Source organism: Alexandromys fortis, unplaced genomic scaffold, assembly GCF_014885135.2.
Source record: "Alexandromys fortis isolate MF-2015 unplaced genomic scaffold, M_Fortis_MF-2015_v1.1 scaffold_103, whole genome shotgun sequence".
NCBI classification, from domain to species: Eukaryota; Metazoa; Chordata; class Mammalia; order Rodentia; family Cricetidae; genus Alexandromys; species Alexandromys fortis.
The window spans coordinates 6,069,022-6,088,857 of NW_026067978.1; the positions used below are offsets into that span (position 1 = coordinate 6,069,022).

Sequence of the window (19,836 nt, forward strand, 5' to 3'; positions counted from 1 at the left end):
CCTCTTTCGCTGCTTTTGGTTTTGGAGAGAGGGTCTCATATATCCTAGTCTAGCCTGGAACTGGCTGTGTAGCCAAGGAGCTCCTCATCCTCCTGTTTCTGCCTCCCAACTGCTGAGATTCCAGGCACGAGCCACCATGCCTGGTCTCACTCTCCGTTAAAGCCACAGGTTTGACTGGGTTCGAACCCCTGCTTGGCACTTCACTAGCTGTGTGAGTCAGGTGGCGTGTTTTACTCTGTTCTCTCAGTTTGAACTGGGCATGAAGGGCCGAGAGTGCTGCTCCGTGGTGAGCATTTGCCTTGTGTGCTTGAGGTCCTGGGTTCTAGCCCTAGCACCATGGGGAAAAAAAAAGAAATAAAACAAAGTAAAAGAGCCACGAGAATAGAATCTGCCCCCCTCCCGGGCTATTGTCAGGGTTATTGTGCCCGTGTAGAAGCCAGTTTTGTGGAGTTGGTTCCCTCCTGCCATCTTGCTTGGCAAGCGTTTTGCCTGTTGTCGTCTCTCCAGCCAGTTACCAGACTTAAATGAGCTCACACACATAAAGTACTCTGGCCAGTCTGTGGCCTTTAGTGACAGACAGCATTGCCACTGCAGGCCTGCTCTGACTCAGGGCTGCTGGGATGAATGTCCTAGAAGCTCCGTCTGGCCAGGACTGAGGTCGAGCACCACTCATGGGCCTCCTGACCATACTGAGTGCGCACTTCCATGGCAGAGATGTAGCTGTAGTGGCCCCACTCGTCTCACTAGGGTGCTAGGAAAGGACACTCGGGTGAAGTGTGTCACAGCTGCGTTCTGCTGGGAAGCCACTCGGGGTTGGTGCTGGGGAAGCAGCTAGTACTGGATGCCAGTGAAGAAGTGGGCAGTAAGAGCTGGACCTGGAGATTTGCCTACCGCAGGAATCCAGTGCCCAGGGCAGCACCCTTGCTGCCTGCCCAGCGAGCATGTCAGAGCCAACCTGGCAGACCCTTCCGTACTGTGGTGCTGATCAGCCCCTTTTAGTGACCACAGCCTGCACCTTACCGTGAAGGGAAACAGGTTTAAAGGAGCAGAGGCAGTTTTTTGCATGGCAGGCAGGGACGGAGTCTTTGGAGCCGGAAGGTAAAAAACTGATAAATGGCTGTCGTGGTTTGCCTGGTATAATAAAATGACACAGACGAGTGATTTAAGCAGTGAGTGTTTACTTCTCCCAGATGTGGAAGCTGGAAGTCTGAGCTCAGGGTGCCGGTGGGGTCTTTCCTGGGAAGGATTCTTGCTGGTTTACAGGTAATTGATCTCTTATGTCTGTGGCTTGAGAGCCCCTGGGTCTGTTCTTAGAAAGGCGCTAATCTAACTCATGGGGGCCCCACCCTTGTAACCTGATTTCCTCTTAAAGGCCCACCTCCAGATACCATCAATTTGCCGGCTAGAATCTGAGCATGAACTTGGGGAAGCATTCAGTGTATAACCCTGGCACGGGTGTTGTCTGTTTGGGAACAACCATAGGATGCCTGCATGGCAGTACATGTTTGCCTTGCTGGGGGTAGGGCGTCGACAGAGGCTCCCATGATCAAATGCTCCTGTTTTCCTCTGTGACAGAAATACAGACGCACTGGTGGAGAGACAAAGACGGCGAATAAGCCCATGTCTATTCAGGTCAGACTCTGTCACTAAACAAGTTAATTTAAGAAGTTATTAAAAATGCATTTTGGATTTGGGAATTGAAGCTAAGGGCTGGTTGACCCGTCTTATTTTCATTACTTTGCTTCTGATTTGTAAATTATGCCACTGCACTCCTGAGAGCTCTTCAGCAGCTTCCTGCTCTAGAATAGAGGCCTGGGCTCTGCCCCAGGCCCCTCCTGCTTCCTTTCCCACCTCTGTCCTCACTAAATGCAGACCGGCCTCTTGCGCTCCTGCAGTGGAGACTCTGCACCTGTTCGCCTCACTGCAGGGTGTGCTTTTTTTTGGTGCTTGCACACCCATGAACACACACACACCAAAAACCTGAAGCACTAAATACACCATGCACACACACTAAACAGGCACACATGCAGCAAAGAGTTGAGCATACATTCACACACGCATACTGTGCATACCAGACACATGCACACACCCAACACTTGCACGTGCACACACGCTGCACATCATGCAGAGCAGACGGGCACACATGCCACACTCACAACACACAAGTGTGCACACACCAAAAGCACTCCTGCACACACGGTTCACCTTGCTGATGCAGTTGCACCTCACCGATCTCAGCCCAGGTGTCCTTTCCCACGGTGGGACTTTCCTGGCCCACACCCCACTTCTGGATCTTTTTCCCTTTATAGCTCCGTGGCTTGGTTTATACAGTCTTAAACTTAGTGAGGTTGTTTGATGAGTTCGTCTTGCTGTTAACTATAAATTACAAGGGCAGCAGTTGTCTCCTCTCCCCCACCATTTAATCCCTACTGCTGTACACGGTGCCCGCCCTGTGCCAAACCTGATGAGTGAAAGGAGGAGTGAACAGAGTAGGATGCTCCTGGACCAGAAATAAAAAAAAAAGTAAAGTTGGGCATAGTGTCGGGGAGGGTGTCCCGATCCTGTAATATCAGCACTCAGGAGGTAGAGGCAGGAGGATCAGGAATTCAAGGTCCATCCTTGGCTATATAACAATTTCAAGGCCAGCCTGGGCTACATGAAACTCTTGACTAGAAAATAAAGGTTGTAAAGAATGTTACTGGAGACACGGACAACTTTTGGAAGTGAGCTGTAGTTAGACCCTAGCGATGTGCCTGTGTTGGTCTCAGAGATACACACTGAAGAATTAAAAAATAAGGCTGTACCATGTCAACCTTCACGGAGTTCAAGAAAAGGGGATTTGTTGTACCCCGTGCTCCCCCAGCCACGCTTGTCTTGGCACAGGGCAGCAGGAACAGATCCAGCCTCTTGCTTTGCTGCTCAGGTGACACTCACCTTAGATTCTCTCCCCCTCCTCTCCCTGTGAAACTGAGCCTTTCTGAAGACCTGAAAGAGGAGGGGGAGAGAGAGAAAGAAGGGAAAGGAGGGCAGCCCCTAAACCCAGAGGCCCGTCCCACCAAGATGAGAGTAAACAGCTGTCCCGGGTCGAACTGAGGCCATGATTACCAAGAAGGCGTTCACAGAGAAACATTGGGTGACTTCCATTATGCCTCCATGGTGTAATTTTAAAAAAATAATAACAGTGAAGTCACCTTTGGCTACACAGAGAGGTGGAGGGCAACTGGGGCTACATGAGACCCTGTCTCAAAACCCCGAAACAGAGCTGGAGAGTTGACCCGGTTGGTCAAGTGCCTGCCATGCCTGCAAGCATGGGGACCTGAATTCAAATCCCTCCATCCACATCAAAAATGGAAGGAAAGAAAGCGGGTATAGTAGCATGTAGGTGTGACCCCTGTGGTCAGAGTGGAGGGAAAGGACAGAGATAGCTGGATCCCTGGGCTCATTGACCAGCCAGCCTGGACTAGTGATGTGGGAGTGATTTCTTACTAATAAAGAAACTGCCTCGGCCCTCATAGGACAGAAAATTAGGTAGGCGGAGTAGACAGAAGAGAATGCTGGGAAAAAGAAGCTTTAGTCAGTGAGTCGCCATGATGCTCCCACTCCAGACAGACGCAGGTTAAGATCCTCTCTGGTAAGCCAGCTCATGGGCTACACAGAATATTAGAAATGGGTTAGAACAATATGTAAGAGATAGCCAATAAGAAACAGGAACAAGCCAGGCCAGGCAGTGTTTGAAAGAATACAGTTTCCGTGTAATTATTTCGGGCATAACCTAGCCATGCGGGCGGCGGGGTGCTGGGGACGCAGCCCTGCTGCCGCTCCCTATTTCAACAGATGGCGCCCAGACGTGATGGCTAAATCCACTTAAAAACCTGAGAGGGCTTAAAAAGGAGAGTGAGAGAATTTAAGACAGCTTTTTGCTGTTTCTGGGTTGCGTGCCACAAAGAAATTGTCCTGACTCGGCAGCAGGAAAAAACTGGCTGTTTTAAAATGCCGGCTTTCTGGGCTGTGCCGCCATTGTGATCTCTGTCTGGCTCCGGCGGGAGACAGAGCTTATGAATGGGGCATTTGGATTAAAGTGCTACGATTTGTTTGATGGCAACTAGACTGCTGTGTGCCTAAAAGGGGGACATTGTGTGCCACAGCTCAGAGGCACAAGCAGCTCCACCATGCTACTGATGCAATGTGCAAGGATCAGAGGCACGAGCGGCTCCACCATGTTGGACTGGGCGGAGCCAGCATGCAATACCTGTTTTTGACCTAGGAATGTCACAGCTTAGATTCTTAAGCGCTTAGTGATTTAAAGGCGCAAAACAAAGTGCTCCTGGATAATAAAAAAATTACAGATTCACAGTAAAACAGATTCAGACATAAAAGACCTTTATGGATCACATTGTTGGATGAATGTACGTAGGCTTGGGAAAGAGAAGAAAAAGAATATAAAAAAGTTAATGTCTTAAAAAGAAAAAGGGTAAAGTCTTTAAAGAGACAGAGTACAGAAGTACAGATAGTTATAGATTAAGAGAAATAAAGAAAAATAAGCCACGTAAAAATGGAAAATTCACAGAGAGTCTGGATTATGTACATTGTGTTTTCTTTAAAATTTTTGACTGTGAAGGAGCTAAGTACAGAGAGACATTTCATTATATGGGCTGCCAAGCTAAACCAAAATGGATTTCATGAGGGTATTATGATTTCAGAATTTGGGTCTAAGGATATGATGCTTTGGAGAGGCTCTTCTTTTGTTTTTGCAGAGGATGAGACCCTGTGGATTGCATCTATTCCGATTTGGTATGATAGACCACGCCCTCCTGAAAGGTTGCTGTGAATACCCTCAAAAAATTGCTTCGCTCAATTGCCAACTGAGATGAAACTAGCATACAGGTTATATCATGAACAACCTAATTAACGACGCCCCTATTCAGCAGGAAGCAGTTTGGAAAGAAAAAACTACGCCCATGTTCCCAAATATTGTTTATAAATGTTCTTTTACATTTAAAGGGGGATATGATATAGATATGAATAATTTGCATTGGTATGGATTTTAAGGTCAATTTTGTTATATGTATATGTATTTTTGATCTTGATTAAGGTATTGTGACTGTGTAGTTCATTTTAAAATGTAATGTATAATTAGGAAATATAGGTTGTTAATGGATAATCATTGATAATAGTAAAGCTTGTAGTCATGTTAAATTTTCTAGATATATAGAGATATATTTCAGTTAGATAGGCATTCTTAATTTTCTAGATATATAGAGATATATTTCAGTTAGATACGCATTCTTCATATCTTTCAAAGGCTACAGAATATGGCATTTAAATGTTTTAATAACTTAGGGCTTTTCATGACAATGAGACATGTCTGCTCCTGGCAGCACCAGCTACTTCAAGAGGAAGATGGGCATCGAAGAGGATCCTTATGGAGTTGGATAGTCATTTGGGCAAGAAACTGTTCTTGCCTGGACTGTTGCATAAACTGGACACAGAGAACCCGCAGAGAGAGGACTACTGAACTTGCCTAAAGGTGAGATGGTCTTTCGGGGTTCCTGATTCATGAAAGAGTCTGTGAGACATTCTGCAGGACACAGCAGAAAATGACTGAACTGTCTTTGAAATTTCCTGCTTCATGGAAATGTCTCTGGATAACATGGGCCTGTAGGCCGAAGATGGATGCCCCAACGGTACAGAGGAACTTTGGGTGACTGTCCAGGCAGAGAGATGTCTCTGTCATTTCTAGAGTTTTCTTATTTCTTGTTTACTTAAGTATTATTATATCCTTCTGGAGTCTTTGATGGAGTTGAAGAATGGTTATAGTTTTCCTTAGTTATGATAAGAGATAAAATAGTTATAAATATTGTAACTGTAATTCTTGCTTGATAACTGTTTTGTTGTATGTAATTTTACTATGTTAAAGTTAAAGCCTTTCTTTTTTTTTGTTTAAACAGAAAAAGGGGAACTGATGTGGGAGTGATTTCTTACTAATAAAGAAACTGCCTCGGCCCTCATAGGACAGAAAATTAGGTAGGCAGAGTAGACAGAAGAGAATGCTGGGAAAAAGAAGCTTTAGTCAGTGAGTCGCCATGATGCTCCCACTCCAGACAGACGCAGGTTAAGATCCTCTCTGGTAAGCCAGCTCATGGGCTACACAGAATATTAGAAATGGGTTAGAACAATATATAAGAGCTAGCCAATAAGAAGCTGAAACTAGCCAGGCCAGGCAGTGTTTGAAAGAATACAGTTTCCGTGTAATTATTTCGGGCATAACCTAGCCATGCGGGCGGCGGGGTGCTGGGGACGCAGCCCTGCTGCCGCTCCCTATTTCAACAGACTAGTTATGAGGGTTATGAGAGACCCTGTCTCAGAAATGAAGATAGAGTGCCAACGAGGAATGACACCCAGTGCCCACCTTTGGCCTCCCAGTGCATGTCTAGACAGCCACGTGGGTGTGCACATGCATGCGTGTGTACACACACACACACACACATACACACACACACGTTGTGTGCACGTTAACTAAAATGTTGAAAGAATTGCTGATTGTTTGAGAAGCAGCATTTGGTTTGGGTTGGAAAGGGATCCTAGATAGCCATCCACTCATGTCCCTCTGGGGAGGAAGCCTGGCCAGTGGCCTTCACAGGTCTATCTAGTCTCAGCCCGAGAATCTTCAGGACATGGAGGTCACCTCCCCTCTCTTTCCTTTGCTCCAGGGTCACCCCTACCTGTCCTTTCGAGATGTGGGACATAACTAGGCTCTCCCTTGCCTCCGAGACAGCAGATGGCTGTGCTGGTGGCAGTGGTTTGAGTCTATCAGTCCCGCATCCCAGTGGCTGAGACAGGAGGATTACTGCAAGTCCCAGGCAAAGCCTGAGCTACAGAGTTAAGCCCATCTCATCCACTCCTACTAATTAATTAGTTAATTAGTTATTAAATGGACAGGCAGACAGTAATGTGGGTTGAAGACCTGCTGAGCAGGGGTCAAATGACTCCTTGAGGGCTTTTTATTTGCTGTCTTTTTTTTTTATTGCCAGCAGCTCCTGGGTTATTAGGGTGCCGGCTTTGGCCCTAGGCCAGGGCAGGGTGGGGCGCCCAGCAATGGGTACCTGAAGGCTTTTCTCTGTTCTAACTGCTGTGGCTTCTCTAGCCCTGGTGTAGGGGAACCTAGCTGACTAGGTACTGGTGTCTGTGACGGTATTGCCACCTTCTGTCGCATCTACCCTCTTGTCTTCCCTTTGGGTTGGCTTCGGCCACTGGGACTCTTTTGTTGCTTCCTGTTGGGGCTGTCATAGTGAGAGAAGCAGCAGAAACCAGAGCCGGGGGACCTTGGAGGTCATCCTAGACGGTACTTTACAGATGCTGGAAACCCACATGGGTACCCGTACTGGCCTTGGAATGCTCTTCCTCTTAGCTCTCTTGAAAGGAATAGGCTAATTTTTAAAATCATGTACAGGTGTCACGGGCCCATATTTTTCGTGTTGCAAGTCATAGGCTTACTATTTTGGCTTCTGTCTAATTGAAGATTACTCCGAGAGCAAAGGTGGAGCTGGCCCCATGTACAAAAACAAATGCATACATACCCTAACCCTGACCCTGTAATCCAGTCGGTAGAGCACCTGCCTAGCATGCAGGGAGCGCTAGATTCAATTCCTAACACTGAATATAACTGAGTGTGTTGGGATCTACAAGACAGCTCAGTGGGTGAAGGTTCTCTGCCCATCCTGATGGCCTGCGTTCCATCCCTAGAACTCACGTGGAAGAAGGAGAGAACTTACTCTTACAAGTTATCCTCTGGCACGCATGTGCCCACACACGTGCACAAACACATGTACACAAAATAAGGAATAAATCAGTGAGTGGAAAATGTGGTGTGGTGGTACACACCTGTAATCCCAGCACGAGGGAGGTGGAGGTAGGATCAGGTTAAGGTCACTGTCAGCCAAAAGAGATCCTGTGTTGCCAGGAGATGGTGGTGCATGCCTTTAATCCCAGCACTTGGAAGGCAGGCAGATCCCTGAGTCTGAGGCCAGAATGGTCAACAGAGTGAGTTCCAGGATAACCAGGGCTACACAGAGAAACTGTGTCTCAAAAAAAAAAAATTAAACAAAACAACAACAAACGCTTCTTAGTTACCTTCACAGTAAACCTTAGAAATCTGAAAGTTAAGCCTTTTTGATGCTAATAGGCAGCTTTTAAACCCCCCAGGCAAGAGGCTTCCATTCTGGAAGGGCTGCCTGCTTTTCGGAGAGGCCTGATCCTGCCACCGCTGCTGGTTTTAAATGGTTCTGTGAGCCAGACATTGTTCCCTCGCTTTGTCTGTGTTAGATGACACGACAACCTGATTTAAAGAAAAGAAAGTCCTACGTACCAGAAGCTTCCTTGTATTTTTTTTTAACTCGTGAATAGAACATGGATGAATCCCTCATTCTGTATATATCGACCCAAGGAAGGAAACCTCTGTTGGCTGCCGGAGAGGGGTGCACCCTCCCCCCGCCCCAGGTGGCCTTGCTGTAATTATAAGAACATTTACCTTTTACCTCCTGGTCAATTTGTTTCCCCGTGAGCTCAGAGGCTTAGTGGGCAGTTTGCCCATCAAATATCACCCCAACAAGTATCGACCGGCTGGGATGAAGGATAGATTAGCCCTCTGCCTCCCGGAGAGTGTGCAGCCTCACGGGCCTCCTCCCCTCCTCCTCCCTCAGTCACCTCCCCACCCTTCTGTCTGCCCCACTCCCGCCTCCAGCCTCTGTGAAGGGCACAGGCGTCCGCTGGAGAGATTCCAGGACGGCCTGTCTCCTTGTCACCTCTGGCCACTCAGACCTACGTGGGGGTAGCATGTGAGCCCTGTTGCCTCCCTGTGTTTGTTGTGGAGGCCGGGGGATGGGCGCCTCTGGCCCCCTTCTCTTTGGACTTGTCATCTAAGTCCACTGGCCTTTCGGCAGCCGTCCCTGACCACTGCTGTGCCTGTCCCCTCTCTAACGGTGGAGAAGATGGAGAAAATCCCCTTGCCCCTGAATGAAGCAACATCGACCGGGGGGGGGGGGGGGGGGGGGGCGGGGAGCAGGGTGATGAACTTTAACCTTTATCCACGAAGGCTCAGCAGCTAGGTGGGCCCAGGTCTAGATCTCAACCCTGTCGCTGGCTGTCACAACTTAGGGGATTCTCAAGGAAGAAACTAGAAAGAGGGTGGACTATTTAAAATTCCTCAGTGTTTCTTCCTGCATGGAGATGGTAGCTTGGACTTGAAAGGCTTTTGAGGAGAGATGCGGGCTCCGAGGATGGGGGGTGGGGCCTGAGTCTGGTGGGTTGTACGGCTCAGAACTCAGTGGTTTGCAGATTGGTATTTGGACATCCTTTTTTTCTTCAAAATGTGCTGTTTATCTGACCTGCTTTGGCATGGACCGAAATGTTGGAAGGGGTAGAAGGAAGGGAACCTTCCTCACATGCCCCTCTTGCCAGCCTCATCCCCACCCAGACCTGACGCTCCAGACCTCCTGAAGGAGCAGGGCTTTTCCAACTCCCAGGAGCAGTGCAAGGTCCGCTGTCTTGTACTACAGACTGACACTTCTCAGCTGGCCTGCAGGCCTGCCCCCAGCTCTTAGCTCTCCTGTCATCCCAGAGTCCTCCCTGGCTTTCCCTGTCATCCCAGAATCTTCCTTGGCTTTACCTGTCATCCCAGAGTCCTCCTCAGCTTTCCCAAATGAGGAGACCGTCTCCAGAGCTTCATCTTGGTCGTGAGAAGACATTTTTATTAATTACATGAAAGGTTGGGGACTGATAGCTTAGGATTTCTCCCTCACCCCGTGTCCACAGATACAGGAGGCTGAGTGTCCTCTATAGAACAGGGATACCAGTTTACAGGGGTTTAATGAGGCAAAAGGCACGGTGGCAAAAATGTCAGCCACTTTAGAGCACTGGCCATAAGCAAGTTCCGACTGAGGTGGAACTTACTCCCAAATGGCAAGCATGAGGGCTGACTCGCTTCTGAGAGCCTTCTAGAATCTTCTTGCTTTTGCCACTTGTTGCTTTAAAACCAACTGGCAGCTTCCACTTTGGTTCCTGAGCCCAAGGGAAGGAGGCAGCCCACAGCAGTGGAAACAGAAAGCGGGGAGAAATATAAGCCCAAAGATTCCCTCTTTGTAGCCCTGGCTTCCTGCCCCACCCCCACCCGGGAAGAAGTAACCATCCTTGGGGACCTGGGCTGAGAAGCCAGAAGCCTGTGATTTCCCTTCAGCCCACTGCCCACCACTTGCTCTGTTCTGTCTTTGTGGTGAAGATTCCCTGTCAGCAATTTTTTTTGCCGGGGGGGGGGGGGGGCAAAACCAGAGATTGGGCCCAGGCTGTTGTGCCTGCTCACAAGAGCTTGGTTACTGACCACAGCCTCTCGGTCCTTCCTCCTCCCCTTTCGTTTGTTTTCCTTGAATCTTGCTCTGCGTGGCAACCACAACCATCCCTTCCCAGCTCAGAACCCACTGCTGGCTCCCATAGCCATTAGGATAGAAGCAGGAGTCCTTGCTACTCAGGCCTAGCATGATCCAGCCCCTACCATTGTCACCGGCCTCTTCTCCCGATGTCCCCACTTCTCCTGCCACAGCCATGTGCTGCTTCACCTGTTGCCCAAGCATCTCCCACCAGAGTCCTTCGCCTAGTCAGATCCCTGCTGAAGCAACTGTTCCGCAGCTGCCATTCAGACTGCGTGGGTGCCCTCTGATGCCTGGACCTGTGGATGTCTCAGCTCCATCCACATCCTGGCACAGCCAGAGTGACCTGGGCAGCATCTATCTCTCCCCAACCCGAGGATGCATGTGCTTCTCAGGGCTGTTCTTGCATGCCTCTCTTCCTTCAACAGCCCCATCTCTAGCACTGTGCCAGCCAAACCATGGGAGATAGGATGGAGTGTTACCACACCTAGGAACCAGGCACCCGTCAGAGTCACACAGCTTCTGGGCCAGTGCCATATCCTACCTGCTAGAGCCAGAATTAAAAAAAAAAATTGAAAACGCTCTTCCAGAGCCAGAATTCTGTGGGTGACCAGACAATCATTTCCTAAAGTGTGACAAGACCTTGCAGTGATCTGGCCCAAGTCCAGTGTTCACAAAATTGGTACTTGACCTAGAGACAGATAATGACTTCAGTATGGTTCTAATACATATCCCCTCCCTAACCTCCTTCCTCTCCCTCACCTCCCTTTCCTCATTCTCTTTTTCTCTCTCTCTCTCCCTCTCTCCCCTGTCTCCCCCCCTCTTTCTCTCCTCTCTCTCTCCCCCTCTGTCTCTCTCTCTCTCCCTCTCTCCCCTGCTGTGCCTCTCTGCAGGCACACACACACACACACACTCATCCATGAGATGACATTAAGGCCTGATGCTTTCTACACTGGCACAGTATTGATCTTTGGGGAAGCGCCAGGAAGAGCAGGAGAGAAAATTTGTCTCCTTGTACCCTCAGCTCTGAACTGGGGAATCTTGGCACACCGTTGACTTCCTCTTGGTAAAAAAGAGCTTCGCTTCAGAGCACTTATTTTAAAAACTCTGAAGAACGACTTTGGCTCTGTGACTTAGGTGGGTTTTTAAATACAGGAAATTCCAGATGGTTCATTTTCCTGTCTCAGAAATGGTCTTTAGGGAGGAGAATGATCCCAAATGGTTCTGGGAGGTCTGTCTGGGAGGTGGAGCCCAGCTTGTAGGGAACCCTGTGTAGTGTTTTGGGAGGTGCCAAGCCGTGTGGCCTGTCTGCATGCCTGCAGGGGAGAGCCAAGGCTCTCACTTATCCTGCCTGCCCCCAGGTAGTGGGAAGAACCATGTTTAGCACAGAAAAGGTCTGGAGAGTCAGATGGTTGAGCTTGGCAAAGATCCTTGGCGTGAGGGTGGAGGGTCCTGGGAAAGATCTTCCACTCGACTAGAGGAAGAATTTTTCAGAAAATAAAGATCTATCAGTGAGTGTCCCCCAAAGACCATGAGTTCCCATAGCAAGGGATACAACAAGGGCTGGAACCATGTATGTACTGGGTCCTGAGTTCTGGATGAGGAAGGGGCAGCCTGGGCTAGGTGAGGTAATGGCTTTATGTCACCTCACGAATGAGTGTGTGTGTGTGTGTGTGTGTGTGTGTGTGTACATGTGCACAGCAGGAGAGAGAAAGAGAAAAGGGATAACGAGGAAAGGGAGGTAAAGGAGAGGAAGGGGGACAGGGAGGAGATACGCATTAGAATCATACTGAAACCACTAACTAACTTGTCTCTAGGTCAAGTACCAATTTTGTGAACACCGGACTTGGGCCAGAAGGCACCCTCTGACTGACCATAAGGCCTGGGGCCTATCCGTGTGACCGACACTAACTGTTGGAAAGGGTCTGTGGGTGCAGTGAGGCTAGGTCTCTCTGGGCTTTTCAAGGCAACAAACACTTGTAGGTTTTGTCACAGGGGGCTCCTGAGAGTCACATGCAAGGCTGTCCCAGCACAGACACTCCCTCTGTGTCTACGGAGTGGGTTTGGCACTTTGAACCTTACAGGCAGATGTATGAGCCTGCAGGAGCGGGATCATTGTGCTCCAGAACATCTGGTGGGATCAGAACACCTGGAGGCTAAGGGGTTCCAGAGGAGAACCTGCAAGGGTCAGATACAGGCAGCTTCTTCCTGGCCCATCACTGACATTTTTAAAAACTCTTTTCTTAAAATAACACCTGGCACAGGGGGCGGGGGTGGCGCTACCGGAAGGTCTGGTGTGTCCCTGGCCAATGCTGGCCCAGAATTCCACTCTCGAGGGTGAAAGGTACTGTCCTGTCCCCTCCCTGCACTACTCCAGGACTCAGGGAAGCCTGTGGGGTTTTGCGTACAGTGTGTTCATCTGTACAGAGCTACTCTGGCTGTTCTGGGGTGCCGCCTCTTGTTGTCCCCCAAGGACCCATGAGTCAGGCCTCCAGCTTTGCCTGAACATTCACCACGATAACCTTGCGTCTGGGGTAAGGCTTCACCGATAGCCAAGGCTGCTTCAGAATGAAGGCAGGAAAAGAGTGCAACCACAGGAATGCTCGGGAGTGAAGGGGCTCTGCAGGACTGGTAGGGACGCGAGCCCTGAGGAGATGAGCTTTGCCATGAAGGTGTCCTCGGAGCTAATCACAGCCAAACCACACTCATGGCTCTCCCCAGGCCAGTGACGCCTGTCTGCCTGGCTTCCTGCTTCCAATGGCAGCCTTGACCCCTCGAGGGCTTTGCACACTTCAGTAGACAACAATGTCGTACTGAAGTGTCAAATGATTGAGTGTGCCTGTAAAGACCTTCGTGTCAAGAGAATCATGAGAGGTGCGTGCCTTCTGCTGGCTTTTCTTCATTACTTGGGATTTCTCTAATATGTCTAGGGCAGGGCTAAGCAAACCTGGATTTCTCTCTGGTTATGGGCAGGAGCGATCGGGTGTGCACCATAGAGATGAAGAAAGAAGAGGAGGTAGCCAGGGGTGTTCAGTTAGCCCTAGGCTTGGAGGAAGGAGGCCAGGGTGGGTAGGCCTTGATACTTTGTCTCGTTTGGGCACTGGTCCCGGGTCATGGCACGAGTCCTCCCTTTTAGCGCTGATGCTCGCAGGAAGCCTGTGAGAATGCTCAGGCCCTGGGCTTCTGTGCCCAATGGCTTCTTTGTAGGGTCCTCAGCACCTTTATCTATGAGTGAGCCTCACCGCAGGGTCTGTTTATCCCCCTCCCCTGCTGTGTGTCACCTTGGACATGGGGACTCTCTGCTCTTTAGGGAGGGAGAGTCAGGGACTCAGCGACTTGTGAGCATCTTCAAGGCAGTGGGAGGACACTCAAAGGAAAATATTCCAGGCAGATTTTTACAGAAAATGACTTAGGAAACAAGTACCTATGTGAGTTCAAAACCCATCTCTGCCAGTGCTCAGTGACTCTAGGCGAGCCAGCAAACCTCTCTTTGAAGGAGACCCCCAAACAGCAGGGACTTCCTCCCAGGACCCCAGATTAGGCACGAGCCACACCCAAACACCTGTTTTCCCAGAGAGATCCTTTACTAAGTGGGGGAAGACAAGTTAAAGTGGCTGCTTTCTGACTCAGGCAGAATGACCTTGCAGGGGTCATTTTAAGAGAAGAAGAGGGGAGATCTGTGTTAGAATGGGATAGGATGCCTTGGTAAAGGAGATAGGGGACAGGAAGAGGAAGGGAACAAGGGAAAGAGGCAAAGGGTATTTGTTCCTAGGGACAAAGGACTGTCTCTGGATAGAGGGAGACAGATGTGGCCCATGGGCAAATGACAGTTTATGAAGGTAAAAGGGGAAACCCATTGTTAGGATGAGGTGTGTAATTTTAAGTGGGCATGCTACTTAGGTGAACCAATGGGGGCTTCTGATAGCTGAACTGTAGTCATCGGCCTCAGGAGGAAGTGACCAATAAGAGAATAGACCTCGGTGGCTAGCTTGAGGGACGTAATCTAATGGATTTTAGCAAGGCAGAGGGAATGGAGGAGAAGGGCAAGGCCTGCCAGAGCCACATGCTCAAGTGGGCTAGCATCTTAACCTTAGTTGTGCCTTTAGCACCAATAGAAAGCTCTTATCTGCCGTACTTTCAATTGGTTATTGGAAAGTTTTTGGCTAGTGTACATCGTCAGGTTACTAAAAATGAATTGTTATAGGCAAGCACACTCATCCAGCACAATTGAGATTTATTTATGCAGCTTGCTTACTGCTCATGCCTGTCATATGCTAGAAGCTGTTGTAGAGAGTGACGAAAACCACACCCAGCCTTCTGGAGGCTTCCACAATAATGAGGGAGAAAAAAAATCTAGATGGCAAGTAAGCCAATCAATAAATAGAATAGTGTTTGTGCTGCTGAACAAGAGGACCAGGAGGTCTACGAAGAAAATGAGGGGACGGTCTTGTCTCCCTTTGAAAGTCCCAGCCACCTAGAGTGACAGAGTTCATCATGTCGGCGGCCTGAAGGGCTGTAGGCACAAACACCCCTTGATACAATGACATCGGATGCTGAGCTTTTAACCCTTTCTTTGTGGGGAGGGGGGTGACAGATGATCTAGAAGGATAGCCCAGAGTAGGCCAGACCCCAGGTAGTAATAACACGATAGGGGACAATGTTCCCCTGACCCTGGAGAGGTGTGACAGTTCTGGGAAGGTGAGGAACAGAGCTGTCATGGTGCCCCATGTCCCGGAAGTCTCTGGAAGGGACAAAAGTCTGCCTTGGCATGGTTGAGGGAGGATCTTTTGAAATCAGCCTTCTGTGAAAGGAAGGATTGAAAGAGGGTTGGGGGAGGACCCGATTCTAAGGTGTCAGGGAAGCTTGGGCACTTACTGTCTGAGCCCTGAACTTGGGGGATTGTTTCCTGAGCCCCAACAATATGGCTTATCAGGTCACGACCTGAAGCCCCAGAAGAGTGTCAGTCAGCAGCAGGATCATGGAGGGTGGAGACCCCAGGCCTTCTCAGAATGGGCTTAGTTGAGGCTACTGAGGGGGCAGTGTGGCAGGAGCCCCTCCAGGCAGGCAGAGCAGTATCTGCTTGTCCCTTGCTAAGTACTTCATCATATCCATTTCCTCCTGTTTTCCAGGTCTCAGAGTTACCAAGTCAGTGGGGGTGTGTTCGGAAGGCTCAAAGCCCTCTTTAAGACGTGTGCAGGGGGCCAGTGACAGTGCTCAGCTGGCTACCAGACCCCACGACCTGAGTTTGATTCCCCAGAACCTGTAGGGTGGAAGGAGCGAACTGACTCCGCAGAGTTCTCTGACCTCCATACGTGCACTTCCCCCCATCCCCAGCATCAAGCACATAAAATATATTAAAATGTAAGGAAGCATTGTCAGATTGCAGACTACCACACAGTAGTGTGTCACGGTCTCAGGCCCCTGACCTGGGACAAATGGTACCGTCTCTCAGACCCTCTGTTCCCCACCACCTGTGCCACAGGAGCTGTCGTCTCAGCCCTGTCCTCCAGAGAGTGGTTATGAAGGGTGAAGTTAGAGCATGGATGTGGCTTGGCTCGGCGTAGAGATGCTGTGGGCAGGGGAGAGACCTGACCACAGCTGGGTCCTTTGCTTCGCCAGCCCCCCGGGCTTTGGTGACTGGGTACTCTTGGCCAGGTTCGCTGAGGTCGGCTTGGATCAGGTGGGTCTGCAGATGGAAAGCCATTCCCCATGCATCCTTCCAGTGCCGCAGAGACGATTTTCCGAGGAAGGAAATGAATAATGAATGAATATTTGCGAAATCAAGCTGCTTCTGGAAAGAATCTGCGAATGGGAAAGAGCGAAGGTGGACGGTCTTGTCATGCTGTTTCTGCAAGAGCCTGTCACCAGCAGAGAATGCAGCTTCTCCAGAGTGTATGTGGCACCGAGGCTATTGGGGTAGGGAAATGAGGCTGTGGCTCTTCAGAGCGCCACCCCCAGGGACCCCTGCCCTGTGCCTTCAACACAGCCAAACAGCTGTGGTGATATTTTGTTGACGCTTTAACAAATGAAGCTTGCCTGAAGATCAGAGTGTGGAGCTAGCCACACTAGTTAGCCATAGAGGCCAGGCAGTGGGGGCACACACCTTTAATCCCAGCACTCGGGAGACAGAGGCAGGTGGTCTCTGTGAGCCACCATTGCTTGACTCTGTTTCTCCTTTACACTGATTCAACTCCTGTTGCCCAGGATGGCCTTGAACTCACACTAAGGAGGTGGAGCCTGGAAGGGATATGGCTGGGCCTAGAGAGGAACCTAAGGCGGGAGGAAATAGGAGCTCATTGCATTCATTCTGGGGATTCATGGAGACACGATCTTGCCCCTTTGGTCTGAGGATTCAGTAGAGGCAAAAAGTCTCTCTAGCGGCTGGCTCCTTTACTCCTCTGATCTTTCCATCGTTTACTCCGATATCTCACTCTGGGTTTTTATTACGAGGATCAATTAAAATTCACTCTACAAACAGTCATTCGGCAGCATGCAGCTGTCAGTTGTCAACCTTGTTTCGGTGGGCACGCGCTAGACAGAACCGAAGTCAAGGCAGGGTGGAGATGGAAGCCCTGAGGAGTAAGTCGGAGGTGCAGCGGTGGGCCTCAGCAGACAGTGGCCAGAGCATTGGCTGCTGGGACATAGGGGACTGCTGCTTGGGAGAGGTGCTGGTGGGCAAATGTCTGAAGGATAAGCTAGCCCCAGGAACAGACCCTGGGATGAGGCCAAGGCTCCCGGTGTGACTTGACTGGCAAGACCTGATCTTGAGAAGTGAGCCTAAGGCCTCAGAGCAGAGATAATAGAGGGTCCTGACGGGACTTGTAGCCCTAGGTGAAGGGTCAGCTCTGTGTCCTGCAGGGTTGACAGCTGCACTTGCTGGGTGGGGACAGGCCGTGGAGAAGAGGAAAGCCGTCTATGAGGCTGGGAATCCCGGCAGGGGACACTCAAGGGTTAGACTCAGAGACCGTCTAGCTGTGGACAGTGCTGTCTGCTCATTTGAGGGGCATCTTCAGCTAGCATGGCAGGCAGCCAGCAGTGCCTGGCTCACCAGCAAGCCTGAGTCCCTCTGCACCATGGGAGGGGTCCCAGCAGGAAGTTCTAGGGTCACATGCTTATGTTCTTCCTTTGCAAAAATGATGTCATTTAATCTGTCTCACCACTGCCTCAACACTAACACTTCCCCTTCCTCTTTTTTTCAGCTTCTATGTAGCAGAACTGAGTTAGGGCACATCTGTCAGCATTTGCAACACCCCTGCCACCCCATGTGCATGCCTTATTCCCCCAACCATCACCCATGTATAGGGGATTGACCCAAAGGCCTTGTACATGTTAGGCTATTGGTGTATCACTAAGACATACCCAGATCTTCCCCTCTGCTTCCCTCCTTCCCTCCCTCCCTCCCTCCCTCCCTCCCTCCCTCCCTCCCTCCCTCCCTCCTTCCCTCCTTCCCTCCCTCCCTTCCTCCCTTTCTCCCTCCCTCCCTAATTAGTTGTTGTTAATTTTTGTTTTTGAGACAGAGTCTCACTGTAAAGCCTGTTGTGGATTTGCTTTATAGGTCAGGCTGGCTTCGAACTCAGACATCCACTTGCCTCTGCCTCCTGAGTGCTTAGGTTGAAGGCTTGTGCCACCATGCCGACTGTCCTAGTTTCTACTGCTCTGATGAAACACCATGACCACAAGCAACTCGGGGAAGAAAGAGTTTATTTGGTTTGTGCTTCCACATGTTCATTCCTGAAGGAAGGCAGGACAGCAACTCAAGCAGGGCAGGAACCTGGAGACAGGAGCTGGTGCAGAGGCCACGGAGGGGTGCTGCTTACTGACTTGATCCTCGTGGCTTGCTCAACCTGCTTTCTTATAGAACCCAGGACCACCAGCCCAGAGGTGGCTCCACCCATGATGGGCTTAGCCCTTCCACATCAATCATTAAGAAAATGTCCTGTAGACTTGCCTATAGCCCAATCTTAGGGTTACATTTTCTAAATCGAGGCTCCTTCCTCTCCAATGACTATAGCTCATGTCAAGTTGACCTAAAACTAGCTAGCATGACAGCCTTCTTCTTAATTTGAGACAGCATCTTGACTGGTTACTCAGGCTAACTTTGAACAACTGAACTGTTTACCTCAGCCTCCCAAGTAGCTGGGATATCAGGTCTGGCTTTCCTCTTCCTCTGCCTCCTCCTCCTCTTCCTCCTTCTCTTCCATCAGGGCCTCATCCCTCTATCTTACTGTGTTACTAAAAATGACCTTTTCTAGTCCCTCTGCTTGTGCCTTCTGAGTGCTAGGATTACAAACGTCTGTCACCACTCCCATCTTTGCAGTATTGGGGCGCAAACCAAAGGCCTTAGCATTTTAGACAAACACACTAGCAACTTAGCTACACCTCAGCTCTCATTCTCTTTAAAGAACCTCCCTCCCCACAGGACCCACAAAGCTGAACCAGGCTGTGGTGGCAGTTGCAACTTTTCCTCCCAGGAGCCTCAGTGACTGGTGCTGCAGTAGTGACCAGTCCCTCTGCTCCAGGACAGGAGACAGTCCCAAGGCTGTGGGGGTGCCTCGACAGCTATCCAGAGGTGTGTCTTGTGGCCGCCAGCATCCCTGTGTTTATTCTGCTCTGTGTTGGCCTGTGTCTTGTGGTTAAGGTCCTTGCTCCTAAGGAGAAGTTTGTGGATCATTAGGTCATTCTGTGTGAGGGACGTGGGACAGCATGAGGTCACGGGTCTTGCCAGATCCGCCTCACAGATAGATTCAGATAGTCTGTGTCTAGTATGAAGTCAGTGTTGATGCACAGGAATGTCCCTCATTTAATCATCGTTTATTATTTATTTTTAAATCCGTGTGTGTGTGTGTGTGTGTGTGCGTGCGTGCGTGTGTGTGTGTGTGTGTGTGTGTGTGTTAGGAGACAGATGGAAATGAGGTGACTTGATATTCTGTCGTGATCAGGGTGTTCAGTTCCTCTACAAAGGAGACATGAGTGTCAGGACTGGACTTGAATTTTTTTTTATCAATGAAGTCTTATGAATAATGCAATCAGGACAGTCCTTTACAGGCTTTCAAAGAGCTTTTTATGTATGCGATGTCATCAAATTGTCTTAATAGCTGGAAGCTGGTATTGCCTTTATTTTGAGGAAGGAGTAACTGAGTCTAAAAGACCTGTCCTTTGTTCATTATGCTAATGACAGGCTCTGAAATATAGCATTGACGTTTTCCCTGGGCTTCTCTTGAGCACAGTGATGCCTCCACCCCTCACACAGACCATGTCTTATTATGTAGCCCAGGATGGCCCAGAATTCATAGTCACTCAGTCAGTCTCTCTCTCTCTCTCTCTCTGTCTCTCTCTCTGTCTCTCTCTCTCTCTCTCTCTGTCTCTCTCTCTGTCTCTCTCTCTCTCTCTCTCTGTCTCTCTCTCTCTGTCTCTCTCT

At 49.7% G+C, this 19,836-nt stretch overlaps 1 protein-coding gene across 1 annotated transcript in view; it reads left to right on the top strand.

Annotated features, from left to right (window-relative positions):
- Positions 1-19,836, top strand: part of Galnt10 (polypeptide N-acetylgalactosaminyltransferase 10) — a 138,410-nt gene that overhangs the window by 16,297 nt on the left and 102,277 nt on the right. The gene's annotated exons all lie outside the window — the stretch shown is intronic.